This window comes from Cervus canadensis, chromosome 10, assembly GCF_019320065.1.
Source record: "Cervus canadensis isolate Bull #8, Minnesota chromosome 10, ASM1932006v1, whole genome shotgun sequence".
NCBI classification, from domain to species: Eukaryota; Metazoa; Chordata; class Mammalia; order Artiodactyla; family Cervidae; genus Cervus; species Cervus canadensis.
In genome coordinates this window covers 38,060,612-38,085,416 of record NC_057395.1, presented here as the reverse complement: position 1 = coordinate 38,085,416, position 24,805 = coordinate 38,060,612, and the positions used below count along the sequence as shown (strand labels likewise).

The window sequence follows — 24,805 nt, the reverse complement described above, 5'->3', positions numbered from 1 at the left end:
TTCTAATCATGTTTCATTCTGCCTTGTTCAATGTTTAGGTAGTTTATCTTTAAATGCTAAGGTCCCAAGAGGAAAACTAGATAATATCCCTCTTTGTGTCTGCCCAGAGCCTAACACTGTGCCTTTTAAATAACAGTATTGGACAGACTTTTGGGAAATAGTCAGCTAAAATTGTTATGTTCCATACCTGAAAGGTACTGTTGAACCTGAAAATGTTGCTACTAAAGAACAGCAAATGTAGCTACAAGCATCACCTGTAAGCAGAAGCTGTAGTTCTACCCCTTCCCGGCCAAGATCCAGCCTGTGACCAACAGCATGCTCACTCCATGTGCAGACACTCCTCAGATGCAACACGTTTAGAAATGAAGGTCTTCCTGCTACTTCCCAGACCTGCCCCCGGACGCCCACATCAGAACTCTCAGGGTCCCTGTGGAGGCCGATCCCTCCTTTCCTCCTACATTCAACCATTCACCATGTCCTGTCGTCCTCCTCATGTTCCTGAAATTAGCCCACTTCCCCCCTCTGCACGCCACCTCTCACCTCACCAGCCTCCCAATCATCCTTACTATGGACTTACAACTGTCTGCCTCCACATGACTAAAGAGCAATTGTTTAAAAAAGTTGTGTGTGTGTGTGTGTGTGTGTATACATTCACGCATGTCTATCTTGTATTAGCTCACTTCCTAATGTATTAGCTGACCTAATATATTAGCTCACTTCCAACCTGAAAACTTGCTCTTAGAATCTAATCTAAAAATCTAGAATATGGCTTAAGAAGACCTTAGACAATATAACCCCTCCTCCCCTCACCAGTTCATCTGGGATCACATTCCCCTTCACATTCAGAGCCCCAGTCTCAGATAAACAACAAGGTCCCATTGTACAACTCGGGGAATTACATTCAATACTGTGAAAACCATAGGGGAAAAGAATATTTAATAAATCACTTGGATGTACAGCGGAAATTAACACAACATTGTAAATCAACTATACTTCAATTAAAAATGTATAAAGAAAAAAACCCAGAGAGCTCCAGTCTTAAATACCTGCTGTCTACACCACAACAAGCTTTGTCTCAGCTCCCAGTTTCCACGGACCCTGTTCCCTCGGCCTGAAACACTGTTCCAGGCCCCGTGCTGTCGGCCATGCTCAGGTTCTGTTTAACCACCGCTTCCTCAGGGTGAGCCTGGACTAGATGGGCTCCCTCTGCTCCAGGTAAGACCTGTGCCTCCCATGCCCTACTGGGCACACTCTCCTCCCAGCTTTGACAGCAGCCTTCCCTTCAAACACAAGCGGAAATCCTGTCCATCTTACACCCCACCATCAAATTCCTGCTGTACCAGCTCTTGCTGAGTCCACAAGTACCAATATTCGTTCATGTGTAAAGTAGTCCTGGCCAAAAAGACTTTAACCCCAGAGCATGAATGTTACCAAGTAGCAAGCTTCTGTCAAGATGTTAAGTACTTGGCATTGGCCAGGCTAGAACAGTAGTTGAAAACAGGAGTCCAATCCAGAAGGACTTACAAGTGAGATAAGGAAATAGCTTCCACATAAAGGTACTAAACTGGGACTTCCCTGGTGGTCCAGTGGTTAAGATTCTGCCTTCAGCATGACAGCCCTTATATGCAGAATCTAAAAACAAATGATACATATGAACTTATCTGCAAAACAGAAACAGACTCAGAGAGAACAACTTATGGTTACCAGTGCAGAACAACAGGGGGAAAGGGCAGTCAGGGAATTTGGAATGGGCATGTACACATTGCTATAATTAAAACAGATAACCAACAAGGACCTGCTGTATGGCACAGGAACTCTGCTCAATGTTACGTGACAGTCTGGATGGGAGGGGAGTCTGAGGAGGATGGACATGTTTACATGTATGACTGAGTCCCTCTGCTGTCCACTGAAACTATCACAACATTGTTAACTGGCTATACTCCAATATAAAATAAAAAAATTTTAAGAAAGACTCTGCCTTACAATGCAGGGGGCACAAGCTTGAGGCCTGATCAGGGAACTAAGGTCCCATTTGCCTCTAGGTATGGCCCAAAATGTTTAAAAAATTAAAAATAAAAGTACTAAACAACAAGGTATTATTTAAAGGTCAACAAAATAATCCATGGTTGTATAGTGTTGAAAGAGCACAACAGAAAAGACAATCTTTGAGTGGGATCGTTAAAGGATGGGCAGAATGTAAATATAAAGGAAGACACCACAGGGAGAAAATGCTGAAGCAGCCAGTCCTGCAGGTGTACATATTTCCAGGAGTCCAGGTTTACATACAAGCAAAGGTCGGACTGGAAGGGAAGGGAATAAAAGGTCAATGACACTGAACTGATTACAGATCAAGTTTATAGTTTTTAAAGGTTAAAGCTGAATACTTAGAGAGTAGCACAATATGAAAAACAATGGAAGCTGGGTGAAGGGAGAAAGACTCCATCTGATTAGGACTAACAGCCTGAACAGTGGACTATGCCAGCGAGTGTACTTCAAGTGTGTTCTCTGACTTCAAGCCCTTGACAGCCCTATAACCTGAAAGCTATTATTAGTGCTCAGTTAACACATGAGAAAACCGAGTCTCAGATTATTTATAACCTGTTGTTGTTGTTTAGTCACTCAGCTGTGTCCGTCTCTTTGCGACCCCATGGACTGCAGCACATCAGTCTTCCCTGTCCTTCACCATCTCCCGGAGCTTGCTCAAACTCATGTCTGTTGAGTTTGTGATGCCATCCAACCATCTCATCCTGCGTCGTCCCCTTCTCCTACCTTCAATCTTTCCCAGCATCAGGGTCTTTTCCAATGAGTCTTGGAGCTTCAGCTATCTACAACATATTCAAGGTTTAATATAGTTGGTAAGTCTAAAACTGGGGCTTGATTACAGCAACTTCAGAGCCCTGAAGGGTCCACAGGGGAGAAGTCCTCTTTGAAAATAGTGCAAAGCAAGCAGTGTTTTTAAACCTAACAGGGAAGAGCCAACTCATTGGAAGGACTCAAAAGCAGCATATTCAGTGAAGCAGCAGATAGAGCAGCAGCAGCGAGGTCAGAGGTTGAGCAAACTCAGACCAAGACAGAAATGCCGTTACCAAGAAATCAGTGCAATAGGCTGTCAAGGGGAGAAAGCAGATCTAAAAATGAAAAACAGATGTTGGAATTCAAAGATGACTCCACAGCTGCTAATCTCAGATAGGAAACAAGATAGTCATGCCATAAACAGGAATTGGGGACATATAAAAGTGGACCTGTTTTTCCGCATTAGGTCCTTGCATGAGGTCAACATGAGCAATCCAGTTGCAATGTCCACCAGACAGTGTGGACAATGATAATGGAAGCTTGCTGAGAAGAACAGGTGAGATTAATATTATCAGTACTAATATTATGCTTAAGAAAGGTATACTTCTTAAACCAAAGGAGACATTGTTTTAATAATAATTTTTAAAAAAACTAATAAATGTTAGCCAAGAAAAGGAGGAAAAACATCTAATAACACTCCCCCACAATCCCATCTTCCCTAAGCAGTCCTAGCAACAGTGCTTCTGCATATGTCAGCTTACGACAGAAACTCCCAGCCACCCACCCACTCGTCCCCTGCAAAGGATTCCACACCCATTGCAATATCTTTGCGGCATCTTTTTGGAGCAGAAAATATTGAGACTAGCCTGCCGAAGTACATGTAGAAATCTCAGCCACAAGCTAGGCTTTCATCCTACAGTAGCAATTTTTAAACTTCTAACCAGTTTAAGGCATTACAAACAAAAAGACTTCTATTAAATGTCAGGAAACCAACGATGGATTTCCATTAGCAACAAGGTACAAAAAGACATCTGCAGACAATATAAAAAATTAGAATTGAAAATGTCATCTGATCTCCTTATCTCCATGACTAGCCTATCAAAACAATTTTTCAAAAGCAAGTAACAGAACAAAGCATGCAATGTATCTTTTCTGCTGATGATCATTTTAACACTGTATATGCCCTTATGATTACAGAAACATCCATATGTTAAAGCACATTTAGAAAAAGATGGAAGGATGCAAATTCCTATCCACAACTGCTTGTGAGGAAGAAAAGGCAAGAGAACTGGGAGGGGCGACAAATTATGCTTCAACTTTAACTACCACGTTTCCTTTCTTTCATTAAAAAAAAAAAATCTGAAATAAATGGGCCAAAATGTTAACATCTGTTAATCTGGAGTGAAGGTCATACGATGTTTACTCTGGTCTCTTTGTCATTCAAATGTTTCTGAAATTTTACCCCAACTATTCAAAAGGAAAAAAGGAGCCAAGGCTCTCAACCTAATGAAAATATCACCCAGAATATATCTGATCCATCTTGCTGCCTGAATGACCCCAGCTCCACTGGGTGAAGCTCTTGTCTTTGCCATGCAGCCAACTTCTATTTTGGACGTATTCCAGAAGAACCTAATTAGCAGATCTGAACTGATATTCCCCTATGGGGTGGGCCTTAATTATGGGTCAGTCCTCAGTGGCAACAACTAGGAAAGCATCCATGTCTCTCAGGGGAGCTGAAAGATTCCAGAAGGAAGAAGCTGCTACATAAACCCATCACCTCCCTCCCATCTCCATCCCCTCCTGGTTCCCTGTCCTGCCCCCCGCATCTCCCAGGGCCAGTCCTCCATGGGGAAGCCCAAAGGCTCCTCTCCTCCAGGAGAAACCCAGCACCAGTCTCCTGGGCTCCTCCTCGGCTCACCATGGAGACGCACAACAGCTTCTAGAAGAAGCCAGTTACTCTCTTAACCATCCCTGAAAACAGATGGGCAGGAGGACATAAGCATAAGGGCAATGCCCCCTCCAAGGACACGTCTGTTCATCTATTCACGCTGCCTCCTCTGTTTCTTTAAGTGTCCCTAATACCAAACCAGAGGAAATCAAATCTTAACTCTAGCTAAATGGTCCCGTAGGATTATTATGACACAGGATGACCATGGGTGCCCAGGAAAGAAGAACATTCAATGGAGGTCAGGCCTTTTGAATGGGACAAAGGCCTGGGCACCTGGGGCTTCACCACTGTACCCAGAGCACAACAGGCGACCCGACACAGCTGCACCCAGGGCTTCCAGAGGACAAGGAACACGTGAGCTCTTGCATCTTGTATCCTCCTCACTTTTTTTTTTTTTAATCAACAAGGGATTCATTTTAGCAACTGCCAAGATCCTTTAAACTAAGAGGACAAAAGCACATAAAAGGCAACACTACTGCGCATGCACTCAGCACTTTCAAGTTTTAGGAAGAGTAAGATATAAAGAAGCAACACAAAGATCTGCAGTTCACACCGCCGATAACAAAATGCCGTTGAAGAGGGTTTCGGCATAAAAAAGACGGTGCAATTTCTAGTGCTCTAGACTCCAGTTTAATAATAGAGCAATGAAACTTCTTAGACTCCAGACCTCTAACATAAGGCCAGGGCCCAGCCAAGAGAGGGCATGAGGAACGAGGCTTGAGCATCTCCAACCCGGGAACCTCCATACAACAAGATCTCCACACAGCCGTCCAGGGTCAGAAGGCGGGCACATGCCTGTGACTCAGCCCAGGATGTTGGCTCAGACCACATGGAAGGCGATGCATGCCCCAGAATACACTCAACTTATGACCCGAGTAGAAGGTCGGTAAGAAAGAGTAATGGAAAATAACCACAAGTGGGTCTAAATAGGACAGGCTTTGAAAGTCACAGGGTTAGAGCTGGAGGGCCAAAGCGTTGATGACCGCTTCCAAAAAGGATGACCACATCTGCACTGCCACAGGGTCAAGAAGGGATGGTAAAGGGCAGGGACGCGCTGGCCAAGCCACCTGGACGACAGACAAGCAGACGTGGTGTCCGAGGAGCAGCAGCCACGAAGCAGCACAAAGGAAGACACAAGAGCATCTGCTTACTGACAACCGCAAACACGAGGACATCAGCCTCCAGGCCCTCTGTGCTGCGCTGAGGCGCTCAGTCGTGTCTGGCTCTTTGGGACGCCATGGACTGTAGCCCTCCAGGCTCCTCGGTCCATGGGATTCTCCAGGCAAGGATACTGGAGTGGGTTGCCGTACCCTTCTCCAGGGGACCCTCCCAACTCAGGGATCAAACCCAGGTCTTCTGCCCTGTAGGCAGATTCTCCACCACCTGAGCCAGGGCAGGAAGAAACTCTTGGAGGTGATGAATAGGCTCCTGGCAGAGTGTAGTGATGGTCTCCAGACATACATTAATCTTGAAACCAAATAAATCGCAGACATCAAGTACATTCAGCCTTTTGTATGTCAATCATACATACATGAGGGTTTGCAAAAATAATTTTTGTCTTACAGTTTACATTCTTTTTTTTATGTAGAGTTTTTTTAATTTATTTTCCATTTATTTTTATTAGTTGGAGGCTAATTACTCTACAATATTGTAGTAGTTTTTGCCATACATTGACATGAATCAGCCATGGATCTACATGTACAGTTTACATTCTTAACCGTTAAGATATAAGGCCTTATGATTTTCAGTGACCAGGGCAATAAACATCAATTAAACTAGGAAGCAAGCTGGAGAAACAGTCTCTAGGACATAGGAGACTGGAGAGTGAGTCACCGTTCAGAACTCAGCCTGGGCACCCCACGAGGTGGGAGGGAGATGGGTTAGCTGCAAAGCTCAGAGGACCTGCTGTCCATGCACATTGCCTTAAAGGAAGCACGTGGTCCATTCCTGCAGACCTCCTGGGAACACAACACAAGCCCTGACGTTCTCGCAGGTAGGTGCCCAGGGAACCACGGGCCAGAGAAAGGGATCCACCTGGTGCTGCCTCGGATCCACCCTCCAGGAGCCCTGTCCCTTCGGCTGATAAGACAGGGATCTGAGTGGGATGCATGGTGGACTCCCAGACGTTCTCTTCCAGCCCAACCACAGACGGCCTAAAGAGGTCACCGTTGGTTTTAGACGAAAGAGCAATTGAAATCCATGCTCGCAGACACTCCAACATCCAGGTGATGCCACAAAGCGAATGCACACGTGCTTCCACAAATGAGGCTCAGGTGGGCTCAGTGGACCGGAGCTCGCTGGCACTGCGGCAGTTCAGAGTCGCTCACACAGAAAGGATGGCCAGAACTGAGAAAACAGGAAGTGGCATGCGGTGGGTAGGATGCCTGAAGATGGGCCAAGGACATCCATACACACATCCATGGAGCCACTCCCACAACTGCGGCACAGGAGCAAGGAGAAAAGCCAGGGGCAGAAACAGCCGAGCAGAAGCTACGCCGTCTGAGAAGTAGGAGAACGAAGCTCCCCAATCTGGCATGAAATCAATTCCATCATTCGGCCCAAATCCGCATCCGACCCACCCCTGCCACAGCGCCCCCACCAAGTCACCCCCTCGCCAGTGTCCCTCTGCCCTCCTTCCCCATCCGACCCCTGCTACTCCCACAGGGTGAATTATCTAAACCCCACCTGTGACCAGGATATCGCCGCAAAGTCCGACAAACTTGTTTCTCCAACTGAGGTCTCTTGTGGAGGATGAAGGGTGGGCGTGAAAACGACACATCATTCTGGAACGTTGGGGCTTCCCTGCTGGCTCAGTAGGTAAAGAATCTGCCTGCAAAGCTGGAGACCTGGGTTTGATCCCTGGGTTGGGAAGATCCCTGGAGAAGGGAATGGCAACCCACTTCAGTATTCTTGCCTGGAGAATTCCATGGACAGAGGAGCCTGGCGGGTTACAGTCCATGGGGTCACAAAGAGTCAGACATGACCAAGGGACTAACACTTTTACACTTTTTCACTTTTCTGGAATGTCAATGTTACACAACGGCAAATGATGTTGAATCTGTCGAATCAAACAAAAACTTCAGAACAACTTTATGCTCGAAGTGGGCTACTCTTTGAAGAGCCTCAGCCTTCTCCGAGGCAAATCTCTGTAATTGAGGGGTGCACTGTGGTGAAAAATTTTAGTACACTGGCCAAAGTCAGTCAGACTCGTGTTTCTCCAGATTAAGATAAGAAACCAAAGAAAAAAGACTGAAGACGTATAAAAGAGAAAAAGTCCAATATGAATTTAAATCATATGGTAGTCTCTAACTTTCTGGACTCTAATGTTTTAGAAGAACAGGTGACCTGGCTTTGAGTCCAAGCTTTATCACTTCCTAGTTATATGACTCAGGGCAAATTATTTAACTTTTCCGTGACTTTTTTTTTTCCCATCTGTAAAATAAAAATGACAATAACTCAAAGGGTTGCTCTAAGAATTAAGCACAAATATCTAAAGAGAGCTAGCTTAGCACAGGGCTTGGTTGACAGCAGGAGACTGGCTATTATTTGTAAATTCCAAGTCTGCCCCAGTCTGTTAAAGTGTTCTGAGGCTTTTGTAAGTCCACAATTAGGCTCAGACAGGAAAATGTCTATTCTGATAAGCAGTCCCGCCATACCAGTCAGTCTGCCCCTGAGGGATATTTTAGGCTCCATACACAACAGAGTATGTTGTCAAGAGTCCTCTGGAGATCAGACACACGGAGAACACCAGAAGCCAATCCAACGGCACTCTTTGTCATTTACAAAGTTCAAGACACTGAGCCAAAAACAAGTTAACAAATCTCAGTGCTTGATCTATGTACACTTTTCCAAGGACACCAACCTGAAATACACAGAAGAGGAAGGTGTGAAGAATCCCACTGCTGACAGCTCTTACTAATCAGTGGCCACGCGGGGTTTCACAAACGTACACAAATATTGATATCATCTTTTGTCAACTAGGTACTAAGTAAGTATCGCTCAAGTGATGAGATGGAATGTGGGAAGGGAGGGGTAGCTCAAAACCAGCATGACCTGAAGCCGAAGGACCTGCTCCACTCATGGCTGGCACCAGCAGGAAGCAGGGTGAAAGTCTGCCCTGAGAGACTGGAAGCACCGCCCTCTTTTTCTCTCACCCGAATTCCAACAGACTGTCTGGTTCCATCTGACTTGTAGCCCAGATAATGTGTCACCTACGGCTTTCGGTTTCTCCTAAGAAACTCTTTATTTCCTAGCATCTGTTTCTCAATATTATAAATTTTTAAGAGGGGGAAATACTGTAACAAATAAAACCCACAGAGCCCAAGCACTGCAACTAGAGAGCAGCCCCGACTTGCCACATCTATAGAAAAGCCCGAGCAGCAACGAAGACCTGATGCAGCCAAAACTAGTCATAAATAAATAAATAAATAAATAATTTTTTAAAGGTCAACTTTTCACCTATTTTATTGCACTATCAACACTTTCAAGGCAGGATGCCTTTTACACTTTCAAACCTGGTCTCGGAACACAACGTAAGATACATGAACGGATAGTCACATGTAATAAATACATCACTGTAGAGGCAAGAAAAGTCTTGGTTTAACTCAAAAAAAATATCCAATTCCCTTAACAGCACCAAGAAGTGTCTACCATTATTTTTTTTAATTCAAATAAGTTAAGCTACTTTAAGAATACAACAAAAGGACTTTTCTATTCATAGTTTGCTTTGGATTTACTTCTGCAAACCAACACAATTTAGCTTGCTGTTTCAAAGAAAAATGATGAACCCATTTCTTCATCCTGAACATGCTTGTCTTATAATCTTATAATGTTGAAAACTAATTTTTTTTAAACCGAATATTTAACCTGCCTTTCTATACTAACTATATCTCAAATAATTCCTCTTTATAAAGATATCTAATAAATTAGAAAGGGAGACAGAATTTAAATATTGCCATTTTGCAAACCCCTAATAAAAAAGGGGGGTTTCCCAGGCAGAGCAGTGATTAAGAAGGCAGGGGACGAAAGAGACACGAGTTTGATCCCCGGATCAGGAAGATCCCCTGAGAAGGAAATGGCAATCTGCTCCAGTACTCTTGCCTGGAAAATTCCATGGACAGGGGAGCCTGGAGCGCTACAGTCCATGGAGTCACAAAAAGTTGGACACAACTCAGTGACTGAGAAATAAAATAATAGATCTAGAGAATGATTATTAATGACCGTGAATACTACAAAGAGACAACCAACATTGCCTGAATCCAGCTACAAGTACACACACCACACCACTGTGAAGCAATATTGTCCCAAAAAATAGACAGAGTCAAATCAAGATCAGGTTACCATTTACAGGAAATAAAAGAACAGAAGAACAGGTTAAACCACACATTAAATTGAAAGCATCACAACAGGTTACTACCTGTTAGAACTCTTCTTAATTATGATGATGTCACCAAGCAAATATTTTTTGATACACACACACAGGACATTTCTTGCAGGTTTCTTTGTGATTATCTCCATCTTAAAAGAAAAGGAAAATCAGCCAAGTAATAGCGTGCTTACAGATGCGCTTACAGTGTTAAGAGAGAAAAATGGGCCCCTTCGTACAGGTCTGGAATTGCCAATCTCAGAAATATTTGCTTTCCTAGTGTTACTAAGCTTTCTATCGCTGGGAAAAAATACAGCCCGGCTGAGTCAAGATGTAGCAAGTCCCTGCTTCTAAGAAGATCACTTTGGGAGGAAGAGAAGAGGCTGGATCTGGTTCAGCACCCCAAGGAGACAGAGTAGAATGAGGGGCTGGCGCTCAGCTATGCTGGAGGTATCAGGAGCCAGCTCTTTGCTCTCAAGATCCAGGAACTCTGGGGCGCCTCAAGAACCTTTCAGGACATCCATGACATTAAAAATATGTGACAACGTTAAGAGGCTGTGCCTTTAAATACAATAAATAAAATTTCCTGTTTGAAATTGCAAACCAGTAAATACTAATAGATACAACCCATGCAAACAAAAACATCCTTAGTAATTTTTAAGAGTGTGAAGCATACTGTGACCAAAGGTCTGAAAACTGCAGCTACGAGAACTGAAGCTGAGGTCAAGGCCATGCATCTTCAAAGGAGCTCTCAGAGATGACTTTGCTTTTTCCTTCAAACGAAGCACCAAAAGTTGGCAGCCCAGCAGGAGCAAGGGGACAGAGCACTTTTAACTCCACGTGGTTATAAGTCAAGATAGTGAAAATGAGCAGGAGACTGGCATCCAGGGTTCTGGTAATGTTCTGTGTCTTCACTCAAGGGCTGGTTAACAAAGTGTGTCTGCTTTGTGAAAATTCAGTGAGCTGCACACTTAGGACAGTCGCATTATATATTTCTAGGTATCTGGTGTATGCATTTCTCTAGGTATATCTTATACTTGAATAAGTTTTTTAAAATTCACAGTTTAAGATGCAGAACAACTTCCGGTTTGTACTAAGAGGAGTCATTATATACAACTTACTTTGGAAGAGCCTGATGAAACTAATCAAATAATTAACTTTAAAAATTTAATTTTAATTTAAAAGCCTCAATACAGACAACCATAACTTTTATGGGTTAAGAGCTACATACCATCTAGGTTGGCTTCCTTGCCAAGATCAGGAAGAGAAATCTGGGCTTACCTCTCACGTTTTTTAAACCGCAAAAATGAAGTCACAATTTCTTAATGAAATCAAATACAACTGTAAAAAACAAAATCTCCCAATTAAAGGCAAAACTAAGGCCGGATTCCCTCTAGGGTATTAAAGCGATCAAGTGGCCTCTATCTCTGCTAATCTTCACTCATCACCACAAATCTAGACAAATGCAGTGAGGAGACCAAACACAGAGAGCGAGGTGGTGAGAAGTGGAAGGAAAAGATACACAGCCATTATGTAAAGATGAAATAATCACCTTCATAGAACACCTGAAAGAAAAAGTAGCCATTAAAATACAACAGACTCAGCACAATCGCTATCCCCACAATAAAGGTTAAATATAGACAGGTTAGCTAACTGACTTACATCAATATATATAGACAAATCTGTATCAATAGGATTCCCTCCACTAGGGAGAAAAACAGGGAGAATAGGAGTAAAAAGTCTCATTCACACAGAAACGAAAACTGAAATACCTAGGAATTAATCCAACAAAGAAGACATTGAACCATGGAGAAACTAAAACTGTATTGAAAAACCATAAATATATTTTCCTTTTTTCTCTTTAATTGGAGTACAGCTGCTTTACAATGTGGTGGTTTCTGCCGTACAACGTGAATCAGCCATAAGTACACATGTGTACCCTCCCTGCTGAGCCTCCTTCCACCCCATCCCACCCCTCTAGGTTGTCACAGAGCACCAGGCTGAGCTCCCTGTTTTACGCAACAGTTTCCCACTAGCCACCTAATTTACACATGTACTGTACATATGTCAATGCTACTCTCTCGATTCCATTCTCCATGTGTCTCTATTACCGCACTGCAAATAGGTATCTTTGATACATGGCTTCAACCGTGGCTCTATGTCAGTATCACCAGAGGCCCTTTTTAAAAATTCAACTGCGCGCTCCACTCCCTAGAGAGTCAGTAGATCTGGGGTAAACAGGCATGTCTTTTTTTAAAAAACTATCCAGTTAATTCTAACATAAAGCCAGAGCTGAAAACCACCAGCTTAAATAATTTTGAAGATGCACAGATGGGACTCGCTTCTACATAGCAAAATATGTAAATAAGTTGCAGCAACAAAAATAAAAACAAAAACCAGTGTGAAACTGGAACAAACTAGAAACCCACCTTTGTTAACTAAGAATGGGGAAGTATTTCCTAAACAAGACCTGGAAGGTGGAATAAATGGATGAATCAAATTGTAATAAAAATTAAAAGATTCTGTTCAATAAAAAATCTTGACACGCAAAAAAAAAAACTAAGAAAATATTTGCATTGTTTAAAATCTAATAAGAGATTAACATCGAGAATATACAAAAAAAAAAACCTGTAAATTAAGGCTGAAACATGCAAAGATTAAGAAACCCAATAGAACAAGAGGCAAAGAACATGTCAATGCCAATTTGCACAAGGCGAAACCCACACACCTAAGAAGCATCTGACAGGATACTTAACTGTACTAGTAAACAGAATTGCCAATAAGAACAGTAACATATGTGCCCAAGATTGCTCCATCTGTGGCATCAGATTGGAAAAAATTATAAGGTCAGAAATGATCAAATGCTAGCAAGAACACGGGGAGTAGGAGCAAGCCACAGCCAGCCCAGGTAATAACGTGGCAGAACTCAATGAAATTACATTTATGCCCAAGAGAGAGGGCTGATGTGGGGAGGAGGGAAAACACAATAAAATAACATGAGTGGCTCTGCCTGGACCGGTATTGATAGAGGGCCAGTTAACTCCTGTCTGCACCCTGAGCTGAGGAGGGTCCCAGTTCCGACCACCTCATACACCCCATCACAGTATGTAGCAAATCCCCACACACTAGCCACTGCGCCCCACGTTGAGGACACAGCAGTGAAGACCAGGTCCCTACCCTCAGAGCTGACATCCAATGAAGGAAACGTAAAGAGGAAACAGATAAAATTACAGTAAGCTTGTGACAACTGTTACAACGGAAATAAATGTGTGACTGTGCCAGGAAGTGATGGTATGTGGGGCTGGGGGGTGGCGGGGGGCAGGGGGGACATCTGCCAGAGAGAAGTGGGCTCTTGGGGATGGGGTGGTGGGGGAGGGAACCAGGTGTCCAACAGCTGGGGTGGGACCTCCAGGAATGTCTCCAGGGCATCAAGGGCAGTCACCCCTCCCCAGGGGAGCCTGCAGGTATTCAAAAGATGACTTCCCTCCTGCAATGAACGCCCAAGAGCCACCTTTAAGACTCCTGCTCTATTAAGTGTGGACTACGATGATTGTAGCTAAACTCCAGTATATTTTGATCAAAGAGTTCAATCTTTTAAGGCGGGGGAAAAAGACATACTACCAATGTGAATATTCTACGTCCCTAAAAAAGGTTTCTTGAAACTTACTAAGATCCGCAAACATCTCCATTCATTAAACAGAAGTCAAGCACTCATATATCTCTCCTACAGCACACTGCAGGGAAATGAGGATAAATGTAAATGTTTCTGTCCTTAAGGAACATACTTCAACTTTACAAGATTCAGGATCCTATGTATTTCATTCGCTAATAGATTTGTATGACTAAAAGCCAGCAATTACAGCATGCTTATAACCCTCCAGGCACTGTCCTATGAGTTTTTACATACATTCAAGGTCATGTGATACTCCCAACATCATAATACTACATTATTTCCATTTTAGAAATGAAAACCAGAGGTCAGAAATTTGCCTGTTGTCAAAGAAAGTACTAAGTAGCAGAGCAGGGATTCAAAGCCAGATCTTTCAAACGTCAAAGTCTGGGTTCTTCACCAGTACATTTATATTCCCCCTGGAATCATGTCAGTGGATTCCGAAGTGTGGTCCTGGACCAGAAGCCTCACCAGCCATCACCCTGGAAGTTATTAGCGATGCGTATTCACCGGGCCTATTCCCAGACCTAAGAACTTAGAAACTGTGAGAATGAAGTAGCCGCTGGAATTTTAACAATCCCTTCCCACAGTGATTCTGAGACATGGTAAAGTTTGAAAACCTCAACTTAAAAGTTTTTATACTCAACTCTGTATATGTTAAAGATGAAATGATATCGTTTTGAAAATTCCAAAATAAGAAATTTTGATCCTATTTAAAAAGACTCTAAACAGATCAAAATGATATTAATTCCTCTCCTCACTGCCCACAGCCCAGCATCTCCTCCCCCTAAACATTACACCCTGATGAAATCGTCTGAAAAACAGTCAACTCTGATGGGCCTTACTGGGAACTAAATTCAAAACATGGAAAGAGCACAGAGGTCGAAAAAGAATCTTTTCAAGTCAAATCACAAGCCATATTAGGAAGAGGCGAAAAAATGGTTTCTATATCAGCTGTAGAAACTTCCTAAGTCTTGGTCCATGGCTCCATAAACGATTTTATCTTTGGCTCAACTCCAAATTTTTACAACATCATTTCCACAAACTTCCAAGTGCCAGAAAAAGAAGTTACAACCCTCAGACGTATTTGATTCTCAAGATTCAAACTGCTTTAAGTACACATACAGAGGCATTGTCTTGCAAACAGCAAGTCTTTAATCCTGAGTAAAGCTGATCAGAGGCTTTTGCCATATGTACACATACACGTGTACCTGCTCAGTCGTATTTGACTCTTTGTGACCCTATGGACTGCAGCCCACCAAGCTCTTCTCTCCATGGAATTTTCCAAGCAAGAATACTGGAGCAGGTTGCCATTTCCTCCTCCAGGGGCTCTTCCTGACCCAGGGATCAAACCTGCATCTCCTGTGTCTCCTTCATTGGCAGGCAACTCTTTACCACTAAGCCACTTGGGAAGCCCCTTTTCCCGTATACACATACAAACTACAGCAAAAGTGCTATGCTGCTGCTGCTAAGCCGCTTCAGTTGTGTCTGACTCTGTGAGACCCCATAGGCGGCAGCCCACCAGGCTCTACCGTCCCTGGGATTCTCCAGGCAAGAACACTGGAGTGGGTTGCCATTTCCTTCTCCAATGCATGAAAGTGAAAAGTGAAAGTGAAGTTTCTCAGTCGTGTCCAACTCTTAGTGACCCCATGGACTGCAGCCTACCAGGCTCCTCTGTCCATGGGATTTTCCAGGCAAGAGTACTGGAGTGGGGTGCCATTGCCTTCTCCATATTCAAGGCTACCTATTTCTAATAAAGCCTGTTTCCAGAGGGAGTAGAAGAACAGTATCAAAAGTAAGTATATTGAAGGAGGGAGGAGAAGGGGATGACAGAGGATGAGATGGTTGGATGGCATCACCGACTCAATGGACACAAGTGTGAGTAAACTCCAGGAACTGAGGATGGACAGGAAGGCCTGGTGTGCCGCAGTCCATGGGGTCGCACAGAGTCGGACACAACTGAGCAACTGAACTGAACCATTATTTTAGAACCTAACATATGCCAAATAACTCTTTTAAGCTGTTCACTTGCATACAAAAGTCATTCACTTTAACAACTTCAGGATTCTGCTTATTTTACATAAATTTGAAGACGGAAGCATTAAGTGGCCCAAGCCTGGCCCTGGGACCGCTATAAACACGACTGAGAATGCTCACTGACTTGATTCTCTGGGCTCAGGTGCAGAGAACTCCAGGAAGCCCACACTCTCTCATCTCCCCAGTTGCTTACAACCACCCACCCTCCATGCCCCAGCCCACACTCTCCCAAGAGCTGGCAGCTCTGCCAGGAGCTTCCCTCCTAGAAGGAGTGTCACCAACTTATTTCCCCTTCCCAAAGTGCCATCAAATCCCCCGAGAATGAGAACTACTTCCAAGAAATTATACCAAATTACCAAAGCTCTCCTGCCCACGCAAAGTCAGTGGAACTGAATTATACAGACACACACCACCCACCAAAGACCTTCCCACTGGAGTGCTCATCTTGCCTTTTAAAAGTCCAGTGTTTTCTGCAACACCTTACAAAATGCAATCACCCTAACTAGTCCTTCTCCACTGCCACTTCTACATCTGGTGCAGCATTATCAAAGCAGCATCTGTGTTTTCTCATCTCCCTCCTGTAACAATTAATAAGCAGCAATTAACCAGTAACTAGCAAGCCAACAGCTCCTGCCTTCCAGGGGAGAAAGCTCCTCTCTCTTTCCTACTTGAAGCTGATAATCATGCTTTTCTAAAAGAATAGAAAGATTTATTACATGAGAATTCAAGGAAAAAGCAAAATAACAGTTTTACACGCCTGGAAAAAAAATGTTTACGTGTTTGTTCATAGGAGGCATAAAACCACACTCAAATAGCTCATCACGGTTCACATAAGATTTAAACAAAACACAAACCATTAAAAACAAACAGGTTCAAGTGTACAGAAATAAAAACCAATAAAATGACACTGTTCCAGGTACCTGTCTACAGCAAGAACCAGTTTTCTCACAGGTTATTTCTAAAATTACTAACAGCTTCCTTTACTTAAAATTCAGCTGCCATGTCCTTCCAATTAATCTCATTTAATAAAGCTGACTTAAATCACTCATTGCAATTGTCTGAACTTCAATGATGACAGCTGGTGTACGTTTGTATCTTTGTCAGTGAAATGCTTATTAAAAAAAAAAAAACCTGAAATCTGCAGTAAACAGCACCCGGTGCACCATCTAGTGGAAGTACTGTAATGTTGTAATTAAATCTTTTTTGAAGGGTAGAAACCCTTAACATCACAGGGGGGCTATGACCCCTAGGTAAGAATACAGGTAAATACTCTACTAAGGCTTCCCTGGTGGCTTGGCAGTAAAGAATCCGCCTGCAATGCAGGACAGCTGGGTTCAATCCCTGGGTTGGGAAGATTCCCCGGAGAAGGAAATGGCAACCCAACCCAGTATTCTTGAATGGAAAATCCCATGGACAGAGGAACCTGGCAGGCTACAGTTCATGGGATCACAGAGTCGGACACGACTTAGCGACTAAACCACCACCACTCTGCAAACAGAATAAATCTCTTTCCAACTTCCCACATCACAATGCAAGAGATGCTCATCAAAAGAAAGCTCACTTTCTGTACAAATCAGCAGATGATAAAGGTTTCTTTAGGAAATGTTGTGCTTGGGTGCTAGAAATTTTAATTTGACCAGAAGAGTAAAAATTAAGTAAAGACATTGAGTGCAAAAAAAACCCAAATGAGTAAACAGAATCAGAACTGGACTGACAAGGCCTGTGTGAGGATACTTTACTTAACAAATACGTTATTTCAAAATGTACATGTTCCACCCAGCAGAGCACCTGCCATGAAAACAAGGGGTAACTTTATGATCAAATAGTTCCATTCAGTAATAAATAAGGCATTTCCATGTTCCTGATGACTAATAAATTTAACATAACCTAACAACTCCCTAGGAGTCCCCACGCCTTGGCATTATTCAAGGAGTCCCTCCCATCCATCCAACTAAACCTACTTGCCATTAATCCTCGAACTCCCCGAACTCCCCTGCGTTACTCTCATCAAAGGATGGAGGATTTTACATGTTTGACACTTCTAAATTTATAGCAAAAACTCCCTGCAAAAAAAAAAAAAATCATAACCAAAATGTATTACCCTTCTTTTTTTATTTTATTTATTCTTTTATCATTATTTTTTATTTGCCTTATGAATATTAACTAATTCAACTGAATTCAGAAAACACTACTCAAGCCCAATGCTAAGCCAAAGATGCAAACAAAGAAAAGACTTTCTAATGTGGAAAACGTCCCAAAACTTAAAATAGAGATTTTTCACTAGGTTAAAAGAGAGATGGCACCACTAGGCTTTCTTGCCTGTGTGAAAAATGACCTTTCTGGTGAAATTCAAACTATCTTAGCAACCTAGGAGAAAAAAAAGCCTAAGAGAATATTTCATTTGGAAATAACCATCTCCACCCCTGACTGGTGAGCATGTGAATCAAATCGACAGGCAGAAGCTTGACTGACAGAGGAATCTTCCTGGATCCTGCATTAAACCCCTTAACAGGTGTACAAGAGCAGAAGTCAAGTGACTTGGGGCAGAATTCCCTTCATCTCTAGGGCCTTGAGTTTATGTACCTGCAAAATGGGCATGGGGCGCACTACCTGCTTCTAGAGCGTTAAGAGGATGCTAATATTGATGGAGTGCGGTGAGCTGCTCAATTAAAAGACCTAAATGCAGTGCACCTGGAAAGGAGGACCTCTGCGAGAGTCCTCACTGTGCCATTTCTATTCAAACTCGTGACCTTCATTTCACTTGTGAACAAATGGAAAGTGAGAAAAGGCTTTTAAGCACGTCAGAGGAAAGGTAACATCAATCAAGGTGCTTCATCAGAGGTGAATCATCATTCAGTCATTGCAATCAACTGCCTAGGATTTGTCTGCAGAGTACTACTGCCTGGGTAGCAGGTGCAGCCCCCTAAAATCTAAAGCCCAGAGTCTATGTTTAGAAAGGCTTTATTATTATTATTATTCGAATGCTAACGTTTAAACAAATAAGAATCGCAATGCTACACCCACCCAAGGAGAGAGGCAGAAACAAAATCCCACCCCCACCATCTTCCACAACAGCTCGGCATCCTCGCCTCACCCCAACCGCCCGGCCCCCACTGCAGCCCAGACAAAGGTGAGTCACACTGCTGGGTCTGCTTGTCACGGAAGAAAAAGCCCCAAGTAAGTTCACGTTAGAGGCTGCTTTGAAATTCAAAATAATAAATAAGAAGTAAATCGTGTGCCTGGGTAAACGCAGTGTGCAAAGCGCCGTTTCCAGGAATGTGTAACTCACACCACCTAAGTGCAGATACCTCTCTCGCTTAAAAAAATAAAAAGCCGCCGGGCTGCTCACCGCTTATCAGCAGGTCCTTCTCCTCGGAGCCCGGCTGGCTCAACTCCGCGTTTCCCTCCACCTGCACATCCCCCGCCCCGCCAGCCCGGCCGCCGCCCCGAGTCCCGCCGCGTCCGGGACTCCGGGGGTCCCGCCCCCACCGCCTGCCAGGTGCAGCGGCCGCGGATCCCGGCGGAGGCGCCCGAGGCGGGCGGGAGGCTTCGGGAGACGCGGCCCGACCGGCCGGTGGCTGCGGCGGGAGAGCAGGGAGCTGGCCCGCCGCCCGCCCCGCGCTCGGGCTCGGACACGCGCTGCAGCCCTGGCGCCCCTTACCTGCTCCGGGCGGCCGTAGCCGCGGGAGGAGCGCTCTCTCAGGCGTCGGCAGCCCGGGGCCGAAGTACGGAGGCTGCGGCCGTGGCCGCGGCTAAGGACAATTAGCAGCCTGCGGGTTTCGCCACCGCGGCGGCAGGCGCAGGACTCACGAGCGGAGAACCCGGCCCCCCCAACCCCGGGCTCCAGCCGCGAGTCACCGCCTTGGCCCCCGCCCGCGGAGGGGCGGAGCCTCGGCCGGAGGGGCGGAGGGGGAAAGCTCCGCCCACGGGGCGAGAGCACGGCGAGTGCCGTATAAGAGGCGCCTGGTGACTGGTCGCGATAGGAGTGGGTGTCTCCGATTTGGAGACAGGCTCACCATCAGCGCTTCTCTCATTGGTCAGTACAAGAAAACAAAGCCGAGTCCTGATTGGTGGCAGCCCTGTAACTCCTCTCCCTCGATGCCAATCATGGAAGCTCCGCCTCCTCCCGCTCGGCTCCGCTCGGCTCCCAGGTGGCTGCGGAACTCGCGGTCTTCTGGAAGAGGTGCCTCCTTGAAGGGAACCCGGGGTACCCAGGTTCCTTTGCTGGAAGCGAGCTTCCTTGTTCCACCGAGAGTCTTTGATTTCCTTATGAACTTGGTGAATAACAGCTAATCTTCAGCATCGCCTGGATTTAGAGCGATCTCGGGTATTTTTTCTTAATGCTGCATAAGATTTAGAAGGAAATTGACATGCAAAGAAAAGTCGTGCAGGGTTTTCACCCTTAGCAAGATTATGCTGGAGTGTTTTTTTAATTACCTTTTCCTGTTCCATATTAACGTGTAATTACTTTTATAATTAGAAAAAATTGATAGAAAATGAATAAGGTGCAGAGAATGGTAAAGGCAAACTTTGACGGCATCCGGGGGCTAATACTTCCACAACAGAAGAAAATAAACGCAACACCTGATGGCCATCAAAAATGTATAATACGATCTGGTATCGGCCCCCTTCAGTTGTCTTACAGAACTTTATAAATACCCTTTCCATATAACTACTATTTACCCGACACACAGTGTACAATGAAATACACTGTAAACAGATTTAGAGCAAGAACTGAGAATCCAAAGTACAAAATAAAGCTTTAATCCAAAAAAGTAGGCTACAGAAAGAAATTTAGAAGATAAATTGGAAAAGTCAGCTAATGGAGGGAATTTAAGAGAGAGGAATGACAGCTCTCAGAGATGAGAGAACTTTGGAGATTGAAGGTAGAGTGAGGTGGAGGGAGTGGAGATGAAGACCAGTGACCTGACATTAGAGTCATCTGAGCCCTCAGACCGCATCAGCCCCTGCAGAAAGGCAGTGAAGCGGATCTCACTGGAGACCACAGTTGCTTCACACTCTAGCCACTTTCCTCTTCTATTTGTCATTCCCACGAGGTTCTGAAATAGGCTATTTGAAGTAAAGCACTTCATCCAAAGGGCTTCCCAGGTAACTCAGTGGTAAAGAATCTGCCTGCCGATGCAGGAGACATGAGATGGATAGCTAATGGCAAGCCACTCCATTATTCTTGCCTGGGAAATCCCATGGACAGAGGAGCATGGCCCGCTTCAGTCCATAGGGTCGTAAAGAGGGGGACACCACTGAGCACACACCCACACTTCATCCAGCAACTCTGTGAATTTTATAGTGTTGAGAAGAAATGGAGTCCGACAACAGTCAAACATAAGGAAGAAATGTTAGGATAAACATGAACTGAAAGAGACATTAGGACAGGAGTCCTAATACAAAGAATGAGACCAACCTGTTTTGCTGTCATGTCTAGAGAATAAAGCTCTTTGGAGGACACAGTAACCTCATTACCTACAAAGATGTTTCTTTACAAAACTCATATAATAAAAGGAATTCTAAATGATAGTCTGAAAATGTGTCCCAGAGTATTCTGAGAAACTAACTTACTGTTGAGATCTAGTTATGTTTAAAAGAAGAAGGAGGGTGGGCAGAGAAGAAGGGCTTAGCATTGCTTGGTATGAACAAATTGGGAGGAAAACTTTCCAAAAAGTGTATTCCACAATGACACCTAAGATTCTGTCACTAAAATTCTTTCTTTGGGATTAAATAATTTATATCAAAGATTATTCTTGTATTCACTAACTCACCAAACATGTAATCCATATGAATTACCAAGTATTAGTTCCTGCCATGGACTGGCACTCTGCTTAGTCTTGAACAAGACAGTATGGAAGCTATTCATCCGCCAGGGAAAACAGACAACAAACCACTGAACAGATGAAGTTACAGAAAGGGATCAGAGCAAAGAAGAAAACAGAGACTTGAGAGGTGAAGGAGTGACTTTAATTTGGGAAAGGAGAGAGAAATGCTCTACAAGAAATGCTAACATTTGTGTTGCCACCTAAATAAGAAACCCCATCTCTGCAAAGTTCTAAGACTATGGCCTTCCTGGTGGGGGAAACAGCAGGGCAGAGGCCCTAAGTGAGGAAGAGAAGTGACATGCTGGAGGAACAGAAAGAAGGCCAGGTGGCTAGGCTGGTGCAGGAAGGGTGGAGGTACCCGGCAGGGCAGAGAGTGCAGCATGGTCTGAGAGGCAATGATTAGAAGTCTTTATTCTGTTGCATGGATTCCTGATATTTTTTTCTTTCTCTCTCTCTCTTTTTTTTTTTTTTTTGTCATTGTTTTTGTTTTTTTGGATTCCTGATATTTGGATCAATACTTCAAGCATTCATTGAAAGGCAGGCCTTCTGTCCACTTCCCCAAGTGGGCCATGTTCTTTCAGAGAGGGGCAAAGGAGACTTCTTTCTATTTAGTTGCTAATGTTGGAATAAAATCGTTAAGTGTTTAAATGGGCATTCATTCACTAAGTCAGTCTATCAGACAGATTTATGAAGAACATACTGTTTTGCCAAGACAGGCTGGGCATAAGACAAAGACCCTGGTGGACCCATCAGCAAACAAGTTCTGTACCGGTGATAAGGAGACCAAGGGAGCTGTGGGAACAGAATCCTGAAGGTTCTGAGCACATGATCATGAAGGAAATGAGGAGTCACTGAATCAGGAGCCATCCCAGTGAAGAGGGACGAGGTTCTAGATCCAGGGAACAACAGTCAGGAAGAAGGGACTCTAATGTGAAGCCTTAGGGACCATTGCGTAAAAAATTAGCTCTCTGCACATCACAAGTTGGCCTTGCATGGATGGCCCCAGAGGTGGAAAGAAAAGTCCAATGAGTAAAAAGCTTCAGAAGGCAAGGGAGCTGACAGGGTATGAGAATTAATAGACTGATCACTGTTTCACGTCATCTCCTTCATTTCTTCAACAAAAGTCATTAAAGATCGTGGACACCCACTTGTCACTCTGATGTTCTTTTTTGGGATAGTAATGGGTTAAGAGTGCTAATCCTATTTGACCAGAATTAGGACGGAGCTGAAGCCCTTGGGGTAGAGATCTGTGCTTCTAGTTGCAGCCATTCCCTGAGCTGGTTGGCATGCTTTCTCCTTATCAATTCAAGTTACAATAAGCAGATATCCATAAAGGAAGAGACCTAGCCCATGCCACAGGGAGCCAGTGAGAGGAAAGACTGGGGAACGGCATAGATTCTCAGTACCGCTGGTTGATGGTGTGACAAAAGATGAAGTAACTAAGAAATAAAAAATGCAGTCTTTACAATGTCTAACATAGTGCTTCAAAGTCACTGAAAAAGTAATCCCTGTACCCTAATAATAGAGTTCAAAATTAATTATAAAGATAGGAGGTGTGCCTTATACAATCCAAATATAGGCAAAACTAATCCAGTCTCCAAGAGCCTGGGGGCTTCCCAGCTGGCACTAGTGATAAAGAACATGCCTGCTAATGCAGGAGACATAAGAGACACAGGTTTGATCCCTGGGTTGGGAATATCCCCTAGAAAAGGGCATGGCAACCCTCTCCAGTATTCTTGCCTGGACAATCCCATGGACAGAGGAGCCTGGTGGCTACACAAAAAGTCAGATACAACTGAAGGAACTTAGCACGCAAGCATGCCAAGAGCCCGGGATCCAGAAACTAAAAAGTCATGAGGAAGTCACCTGAAGTTCTCTGTCCTCAGACCTGCCTCTGTCTACGTTTCTGCTCTGTTCTTCTGGAAAAATTGTCTTCCACAAAACCAGTCCCTGGTGCCAAAAAAAGTTGGGGTCTGCTGGTAATATCTTCTTAGGAAGAGGGGTGAAAAACGTCATCATGATATGTGGGTGAAGGAAACTTGATTACCAATGACCCCCTGAACACCTCTGTACATACCTGTATGTGGGCCTCAGCATGGTATGTCACCATTGTTACAGTTAAGGACCTCTGGGATGGTGAGACCTGTTAATTGCTTAAATGTTAGTGTGCTCACTTAAGAAGCCTCAGACTTTATGTGGTCTCAGATGTGCCTGTAATACACGTCTGTCTGACTGACATACACATACACACACACTTAACATTTCTCATACCCAATCAAATATGCCTCTATCCTCCCAAGTTTACTCTTCAATCCATGGCATTTGAAGCTAGGATAAGAAAATCATTCTTTAATTTCATTTGGCATTTTTGAGAAAGACCAGAGTTCTTTCTGCCATGATTATAAAGCGAGAACAATGATAAAATACCCCCAAATGAGTCTTCTTACTATTTAGCCATAGTCACTGTGCAAGAACAGCCCCAAGGAACAGTGATTACCTTCATTTTGTAATATTTGCTTATGACTGGAGTAAGCGTTTACATTGAGAAAGGAAACCATTGATAGGAAAGTTGAAAAAAGTAGAGAGTGAAGTGAGTTACTCAGAAGTTATATTTAATTATCAGTCATCTTTGTACTTACCTCGCTGAGTTCACAAGGGAAAATCACCTGCTGAATCACTGTTGCTCTACTTAACATCCCCTGGAGACTACGATCCACCATCCTTCATTAACTCGTGCTGATCTGGAAAGCAGATGCTTCCTTATAAAGCCACTTGGAAACTGACTCCTTCTTATATATAGAAGATTTAGAAATGTGTAAGGAGAAGCCATAGCAGAACTGTTATTTAGTCATTAACTCTTTTTTTTTTGTTTGTCTTGTTTTTTCTTTTTCTTTTTTTTTCCCGTTTATTTTTATTAGTTGGAGGCTAATTACTTTACAATATTGTAGTGGTTTTTGTCATACATTGACATGAATCAGCCATGGATTTACATGTATTCCCCTAAGGAGCCCATGGACCGTAGCCCAACAGGCTCCTCTGTCCATGGTTTCCCAAGCAAGAATACTGGAGTGGGTTGCCACTTCCTTCTCCACGGCATCTTCCCGACCCAGGGATTGAACCTGTGTCTCCTGCACTAGCAGGAGCCACCAGGGAAGCCCCCA

The 24,805-nt window shown here is 43.9% G+C and overlaps 1 protein-coding gene across 4 annotated transcripts in view; it reads right to left on the bottom strand.

Annotated features, from left to right (window-relative positions):
* The window catches only part of MPP7 (membrane palmitoylated protein 7), a 215,453-nt gene extending 195,770 nt beyond the window's left edge, over nt 1-19,683 (bottom strand). For all 4 annotated transcript variants that reach the window (XM_043479644.1, XM_043479643.1, XM_043479645.1 and 1 more), the window contains exon 1: nt 19,475-19,683. The gene's annotated coding sequence lies outside the window, so the exon portion shown is untranslated. The remainder of the gene's footprint in view (nt 1-19,474) is intronic.
* Between the last annotated feature and the right edge of the window lie 5,122 nt (nt 19,684-24,805).